Here is a 9116-nt window from a genome sequence, read left to right on the forward strand (position 1 = left end):
GCAAAATGCCTCTAGCCAAGACCACCTGACTCACAATCGTAGTCTCTTTCATGAATCCACATCGAAGCACTAATGGGAGGATGTCCTAACTATGGCTTGGCAAAATAAAATTTCATTTGGACAAACTTGTTTGGTGAAGCCCAGGGTTAATCTCTTTTTTTTTTCCCACAGAAAGTTTTTGTCCTGTTTTGTCGCCCTTTTAGCAAGTTTGAACGATCAGCTGTCATGAGCTCCATGCCGGTTTTTGATCCGCTGATCGACTTCTTTATGGGGGGGAATTAAGTCAAATACTAACTTTTGAAGTTTGCATCTTGATTTATTTGAAATTGCAGTGGTCACTTCTAACTTCTAGCACTTAAAAAGTCCTCCCGGCGGTTTGGCATGTCAGTTATGTACAGTTTGTAAAGGGCTCATGTTGAAATGGTGAATGTTTTGTTGCTCGTTCTCGCATTGGTTCCCCCCGTTTTTGTCCAGGATTTTTCCAAAAAACTGGTCAGAAATTAAAAAATAAATAAAATCTAACGTTTTCTTCCAGGGCATTCCTCCCCTTCTGAGTGGCTCCGCTAGAATTTCTCTGTGATTGTCATGTGGTTCTACTGTGGACAAGCGGAACTAGGGTCTTCAAACTTTCAGGTGTAAAAAATGTGGGTACTGTACAGAGATTCTGCTACTTGACGGAATAAAATGTTGTTCAGTCCAAAAAGTGCATTACTGTATTTATTTGTTGCCTTTCTTATAAAGTCAGTATTGTATTTTATAACTATCATTTTTGCTCATGTAAAAGTACACATACTTCATTAAAATATTGCTCAAGTAGAAGTCCAATGTAGGCCCATATTTTTAAAGTACTCAGGGCAATGGCTTCAAAAAGTAACTTGAGTACTACTGGCTTTTGATGTGGACTGGCCTATAACACCATGTGAGCAACAAAATATTTCAAGTGGATGGATTGTGACTTTCAATGGCAACAATCATCATGTAGGCTTTACATTAAATATTTTCGCTCTGCATCGATGATGAAGCACATCTGCCTTTGTCAAGCCTCACGTGTTAAGATAAGATATGATAAGATAGGCTTTATTAATCTCACAATCCAAGAAATGCACTTGTTCTGGGCTCTCAGCTCTTAAGAAACACTCAGAGGTGAAAAACAGGCAGGAAATGTGCAAAGTAATAGTAACTAGACGTATTATTTGATAAATCCTGTGGGTTGTGTTCCTCGATCCCTGCACTATAGGAATAATTAACAGTATTAGAACCTAATTATTATTGTCCAGTGTGGCCACATGGGTGTAATGTAAAATACTAACCACACGAGGGCAGTATTTCTTCAGAAATAACAGTTTCCTTTATTGCTAAGAAATCTGAATTCCTACTCCTTATACCTCATCCATTCTTTCTTATTTCCATCATTGATCCAGGATTGATTACATTTCTACAACTGAACGCGACATCCAAAAAGTGCTTCAAAGGCTGTGATTGGAGAACCATAAACCTGCCTTATTGTACTTTGGAGACTGACTGTGCTTGTATGATCTGTTGGCCGATTGTGTCATTGATTGACGTTGGTCATCTTTGGCAAAGCAACTTTTTAACTGGGTTGTTGGACAGAGTAAGCTGGCTAAAATATTGACTCAAGTAACTTTGCTTTGAGACAACAGTAATAACAAAAGTACTTGGGGAAAATGCTACTTGCGTAGTGTGAGTAGCCTATTTGCATCTGATTTATTATAATTGAAACATGAAATGATATTTCCACGGGAAATGCTAGGGGAGATTGGGTTTAAGTTAAGTTTAAGTAAGGTTTAAGAAAGTTTAGATCCAGGTAAATACGACGTTAAAATCGAACACGAACCTTGAGGTTTAAGAGAAAGTTTTGTTAAAATCAGCTAAAACTGCATTTGTGTAAGAGCCCGTCTGAGCATGCTAATGGACAATAGGAATACATTAGGAGACAACATCTTTGGTCTTTTTGTGTGACTGAGGGCACACACAAAGACCAGACAGGCACACATCAACTCGTCTAAGCTCAGGTAAGAACATATCTCAGTGTGGAAAAACGGTGAACTATTCCTTTAACCTGCCTGCTTCCCTTAGGTGTAGACCTTTCATTTCAATATGCACAAGAACCAAGTTAAAAGTTAGGGAAGTTAGCGATCAGCCCAAAATAGGCCTACTCTTTTTTCTTTTTTTCGCTTTTCATTATTATTAAATTATGATTACAAAATTGCAAACCACAGAACAATCAGATTGGCTGATTTCAAACCCGCGGTCCAAGAGGGAAGGAGTCAGGAGACTTTCCATTGCACTGCAAATGAACCACTGGTCACCCAGGCACACTGACTGTCCAGAGCTATGTTTCATTTCATTTATATAGGCTACTATAGGTTCACTATTTAGGTTTAATATATAAACACTTAAAGTTTGACGCGGCGATAACTCAGCAGCAGGCAGAGCACTGTGAGAAGGCCTATGTTAAAGTGAAATGATGAGGATCGTGCTCCCCCCCCCCCCGTCCTGACTGGACCTGACAGGCTGGGTCACTGTAAAGGCTCGTCTCATTGGTCAAAGCCGTGGTACCGATGAACTGTCTGAGATGCTCAAAGGGAGGAAAAAATATCTTTAATATTGTTTACTTCTGGTCAATATGCACACCCAGTCGGTTAATAAAACGCAAGCTATACAATTTGTAAAACATTTAAACTTTTGAATGCTGCTGAATACATTCACCTTTAAGATACTCATAGTTATTGTCCTCTGATTTGCGCAAGTTACACACATAAGATAAGATGCTGGCAATTTTGTGAATCATTTCCTCAATTTTCTCTCAACTTGGCAAGAGTCGGACTGATATAAATCTGAGATCGGGTTGGAGTGTTCAGGGAGAGGACCCACTTTTGGAGGGCCGATTTTCTGCACCGTCGAGACCTTCCGATTGTCACAGGAGGTAAAGCGTCACTTGTACATCATGTATGACCTAAACGCAAAAAGACCAAAGATGTGGTTAGCATGTGGCCTCTCCCATTGTAGTCCTATAGCTCCAAACGGGGGTGAAGTTAAAAGCGGCAAGCTCTTCCACAGGCAGGTTCAAAGACCAGACAGGTACGGATCAACTCGTCTAAGCTCAGGTAAGAACATATCTCAGTATGGGAAAACGGTGAACTATTCCTTTAACTTACAAATGCGGCGCTACACTGGCCAAGCTCTCCAGTCGAGAAGCTTTTAGATTAAGGCAACGTCGAACTGGAGAAAATGCGCTTGGTTACAGTGGGGGGTAAGAGGTTTTTAAACTAGGGTTAGTTTATCCTAATCAGGATATGATTAGGGTTAAAGAGGGGGTATTCTGCTTTTTTCAGTCCCATAGCACCAGTCTATATCACACTACAATGATGACCAAACCTTCTGTTGGTCTGTAAATGCAGTAAATTAGAATAACTGCCTTGTATAAAATGTCTCTCTCAAAATGGCTGTAGTGAATGTCTTGAAATAGGCCTCTGTCTCTTTAAGAACCTCTGAGCCTTTAGACACGCCCCCTCCACACGCTGTCTGTGGCATCAGTGGGGAGGGGGTTCTGCTGAGGAGCAGTGGTTGGTTACTCGGCTGGTGACGAAAGCTCGGAGGCGTCTCCAGGAGGTGGGGGCGTTCCTAGGAGGACTCAGGCAAACCTGTCCCTAAAATGGCCGCCGTCAGAGTTTTTACAGATTACTCAAAAATACGTGAATGTGTCAAGGCAACACTTCAGGCATGTTTTTAATGAGGGAGTGACATAATAACATGATGTAAAGCTTGAAAAAGACCATTTTGCATAATACCCCCCCTTTAAGAACGGCAAATGTTACGTAACTTGTGTTTCACTCACACAGATCTCACACATATGCTCAGAAACTAGAAGGTCTTGGCTTTCAAATGAGGCATCACACTGACATATAGGCTGTAAGCTCTCCAGGCAATAGGCTTTGAGATTTGGATATAAATAGTGGTTAACCCTAACCCTAAGGTGGCATTAACAGGTTAACAGGAAACTGATCTCTGATTTGGGTAATAACATTCCTCAAAATCACCTTGAGGGCCAGAGATTTCATGACGTTGCCTACCCCGCCCTAAAAAGTCTCAAGGAACTGGAGAGGGGGTTTGCAATCTGATCTGTGAGAACCACTCTCCTCTGTGACCTTTTTTCACAAACTGTCAACAAACACAAACAAGTTAAATGAACATTTCTTTATTCCAAAAAAAAAATGCCAAAAGAGTTTTTCTTTTGTTTTGACACAGGAGATCAAACTCCTGAAATGATTCACCTTTTTCTCAGGGAACTGTAACTCCGCCTGGAAAAGGAGGCGGGAGACGGTGACTCACGTCGTCCAATCACATCGAGAACCAAACATTTTCAACTGAACAAAGACATGTTTGTAGAAGTCATGTTCCTACGTGGTCAAACCGGCCAAATGTCTTCGTCTTTGTGATTTACCAAGAGCAAAATTGGGGGGGAAAATTGGGGGAAAGTTTGGGAAAAATATGGACAATTTTGGGGGGAAAACGTGGGGAAAAAACCCTTAAAAATGGGGGGGAAATAAGAGAACTGTGGGTTTTTTTTGCCCCTTTGTAGTTAGAGGAAGCTTCTTTATTGTTTCACCTCAGACAAATGATGCAAATGCAAAAGAAATGAAATGAAAGGAAAAGGATTTGGGATTTCTTTGTGAAGTCCACATTCGGAGCGTTACATCTGGACTCGATGGAGCCGGATTTCCAGAGGCTTCAGCTGCGGTTGGTCCGGGGAGGGTTTAGTCGCTTTGCTGCGCCGGCTCTCGCGCTGCTTCGCTCTCGCGTGGGAACGGAGGTGGGATCTGAAGCTCTCTCGGCTGTAGAGGAATCTGCCACACTGCTCGCACGGAAAGAGCTGCTCCTTGGTGTGAAGAAGGTAGTGGCTCGCGTGGTGGCTCTTGCACCTGAACGTCATCCCGCACTGGTCGCACACGATCGGCTTGGGCGCGTCCTTCTTTCCGACAGGTTTCTTTCCCTTAAACGCGTGGGTTTTTTTATGCGTTTCCAACAATCCCAAGCGGCCGAACGCTTTCCCGCACTCACCGCAGACGTGCTCTTTCTCGTGCAGGAGCCGGTGATTGTTCAGACTGCTAGCGTACCCGAAAGACGCCCCGCAGAGGTCGCAGCTGAAGGGCTTCTCTTCGCTGTGGACGACCTCGTGAGCCTTCAGGACCATCTTACTAAAATACTCCTTCCCACACTGGTCGCAGGAGAAGACTTCGTCCCCCGTGTGAAGGTTCTGATGAGTCTTCAGGTAGCGCGCGGTGGTGAAAGACCTGCCACACTGCTCACACTCGTACCGTTTATTCTCGTGGGTCAGCTTGTGCGTTGCAAGAGCGTCCTCCCTTTTGAACGCCTTCCCGCACTGGTCACAGGCGTGCGGTCGAGCCGACGAGTGGGAGGCCTCGTGCTTCGTCAAATTGCTCGGTTTGGTAAAGCCTTTGCCGCAGGTCTCGCAGCGGAACAAATTGTGTCGCAAGTGATGGACGCGTTTGTGTTGTCGTAAGCTGAGTTTAGTGGACAGGCACTTCCCGCACTCGTCGCAAGGCCAGCTCTCTTTGCGGTGAGTGCGTTCATGCTGGTTTAATCTACATATATCCAGGAAGGCCTTCCCGCACTGGTCGCAGCGGTGGCTCTTTTCCCCCTTGTGAATGAGCTGGTGAGCTCGCAGTCTAGACGCTAAAGGGAAACTCTGCTCGCACTTGTCGCAGCTGAAGTCGCGTCGTTCGGAGTGCACGGTGAGTTTATGTTGCCTCAGGGTTCCCCTGTGCTTAAAGGACGACCCGCACAGGTCACAGGAGAAGGGCCTCTCTTCGCTGTGCACATGCACGTGCGCCTTCAGCCTGTGGTTGGATTTGAAACTCTTCCCGCACTGATCGCATGGGAACGGATTCTCCTCCAGGTGCATGACTCGGTGCGCCGCCAGGTTCGGCTTGGACCGGAACCTCTTCCCGCACTGGTCACAGGCGAAGGGCTTCTCTCTGGAGTGGACGGCTACATGTCTCTTGAGTTGAGCCGTGTCCCTGAACGACGACGTGCAGAGGCTGCAGGCAAACGGCTTCTCCCCCGTGTGACGCATCACGTGCCTGTTGAGATGCGCCTTTGTGGTAAACTTGGTGTCACACTGGGGGCAGAAGAATAGGTTTTTCCCGGTGTGGAGTCTCTGGTGCCGCGTTAGTGCTTGTTTGAAGGTGTAGGACTTCCCACACTGCTCACAGCTGTGCCTTTTCGCTCCCGACGCTTCTTTCTCTTCGGGTACAGCGTCGGCGCCTTCCTGTCAGAGCAAACAGCACATTTATACATTAAAGCAGTTCTGAATTACATAACAGGGGAGGGACACTTTGCTTCTGTTTGTAATTTTCAGGTGAAATGACCGGTTATTTCAGCTAAGCACTTGTAGCGTTTTGCTTTGGAACACACAAAGAAACGACTCATTTGATGGGCACTCGCATGGGGCTCACATGTAAATGGATAGATCTTGTTCTAGTGATGGGCTAAATGAGCCGCGGCATCGACACACATGACCGACTGAATGAGAGCAACAACTGGCTCATTTGGGCTTCATACACCCATGGGTGCTGCGGGGCTCGAGCAGCCGCCCAAATCTCTGGGCACCAGGAGAATTTCCCCTGAGTGCAAATAATTCAACAGACGTGTGTGCGTGTAGAGCTTCTCTTTGGCGTCCGAGTGTGGGTCTGTCAATAACATATGGAAGTGCAGCGTTGGTGCAAAACCTAAATAACTATATTTTTTAGTCTAAGTGCTGCAGTGCTCGCGAGTAATCAGAAGGTGGACGATTCTTTTGGACGTGACACCCACTGGTAAAAACATAAATGTGCCCTATACTGTCACAATCAGAAGTATTCTTTACTTCAGTTTGAGATGATCACTGACACTTAAGAACATCACAAAGATATGTTTTTACCATCTAAAGAACATAGCCAGACGCACATGCATGCTTTTATCACCAGTCGTATCCACTACTGTAATGCCCTGCTTTCTGGTCTTCCCAAAAAGAGGATCTCAGGTTTACAGCAGCTCGAGTCCTGACGAAGACCAGGAGGCGGGACCACATTACACCGGTTTGAGAATCGCTGCATTGGCCCCGTGTGTTTCAGGATCGATTTTAAAGTTCTTTTAATGTTTTATAAATGTCTTAATGGTCTTGGTCCTTCTTATCTTTCAGAACTGCTTTTACCTTATGAACCTTCACGGCCCCTTCGCTCCTCCTCAGGGGTCTACTAGTTATTCCTAAAGTCAACAAAAAACTCATGGTGAGGCGTCTTCTGGAACGACCTGCCAGAGGAGCTCAGGGCTGAGGAGGAGCTCAGACCTGAGGAGGAGCTCAGGTCTGCAGAGAACGTTCATGTTTTTAAGAGCAGCTCAAGACCCACCTTTTTAGCTTAGCTTTTAACTGACTAATCTATTTATTTAATCCTAATATATAAAATATATATATGGGAGGTTGTGCAGGCGCATTGTTTTAAATGTTGTAATCTGTAAAGCACTTTGTGAGACCTTTTGGTATGAAAAGCGCTTTATAAATAAAGACTGATTGATTGATTTCTCATCCATGGGTTTCTGTTCTCATGAGCCTGTGCAGTTTTACTGAATGATCTCCCTCGAATTTGGTTCACATTAGAATAAATGAGCTCAGACATCGTTCTTCACTTTTTATCAGGCTCACTGTTGTATTGCAGATGGAGCCTGTAAACCTGCCAACACAGTGTGACAGTCATGAAGGCATCACCTGCCTATCTCTATGTCTTTTACATATTTGAACATTTGACCAGTTTATGGATCTGAAAACAAAACTGAGCAAAGCACAGACACGTGCTTCGCTGTAAAAGAAAATGTGGAGAAACTCGCTCTACCAAGTTTATTAACCTTAAATGGAGAAATAAATAACAACCAAGAAGAACATGTTAAACCATTTCTATAGTAAAGTAACAAACATATAGTCCTGCTAAAGGATCGGACCACTGGCTCTCAGACAAAGCTTTTCTCACCATAGTATCTTCCCGAGCTCCTCTTTCCTCAAACACACAGGCTTTGTGGCACTAAAGTCTTCTGCGCACGTGCAGCTGAGCGGACGGGCATCTGGCTGAAACGGAGCGCACTTTGAGTGTGGCAAGTTCAGCCCAGTTAGCTACTGCTGTTCTTTCTTCTTCTATGGACGTGCACCACGGCCCACGTGCATGACTGCCCCCTTGTGGATTGAGTCACTTCTTTGGCTGCTTAACGGCGGATGCGGGACTAACTTAATCATTACTGCCCCCCTCCGGCCAAACTGTGCATGAACGTCATCATGGCTTTACATCTTTAGGAATAATGTAGCCTGCAAGCTACAGAAAAAAAACATTTTTCATTGAAACTCTTTATTTCCTACACACCATGAAGACACCGTTTGCTCCACCGTTTTTTGCCCAAGAACGGATTTTTTTTTCTGTGTAATTTCAATTTAAGGGCAGACGTCTCCCCTCACAAACTAAAGTAGAACCTGCCAGACAACAAATACTTCAGTCTTCTAAAATGTTTGATGTTGTTTTTTAGTATTCATCTAATTCCTGGCCTGGTTGGAGATTTAAAAAAGTGTGTTGAGGTTAAACAAGTCTATTTACACAGAGGACTAGCCGACTTCTGTGTCCGTCTAACCTTCAGCGTCATGAAGCCTCAGACCTGGTTTTACAAACAAAATCAAACTGACATTTAAACTTTCCGATTACGAAACATTTTATTCCAGACAAATCTAAAGAAAAGACAGTGACTTTAATTAACAGTAGAATTTCTTCTTCTAAAATCTCTTGTTGAGACGTCCATAAAAGTATTTCATTGCTTCAACAAAAAGCCCAGCGTGTCGTGATTACAGGTGAAAGAACAAAAAAAAGAGGAAAAAAAACATGTGACAAAATATTCTGCATGCGACGAGTACATATTCAAAATTTATACATAGATACAAGTTTGTACATAAGAAACGTTCAGTTCTTCTCCAGGCCTTTAAAAAAAAAACTTTACTAAGCTCTAAAAAAAAAACACTCAATGTAAAACTGCTGCTGTGATCAGGTGAAGAATTCAGC

General features: G+C 44.0%; 1 long non-coding RNA gene across 1 annotated transcript in view; it reads right to left on the minus strand.

The window, feature by feature from the left end:
- Window positions 1–9116, minus strand: part of LOC306969683 — a 437728-nt gene that overhangs the window by 409907 nt on the left and 18705 nt on the right. The gene's annotated exons all lie outside the window — the stretch shown is intronic.

The sequence above is a fragment of the Gobius niger genome (genome assembly GCF_951799975.1).
Source record: "Gobius niger genome assembly, chromosome: 10".
Taxonomy (NCBI): Eukaryota; Metazoa; Chordata; class Actinopteri; order Gobiiformes; family Gobiidae; genus Gobius; species Gobius niger.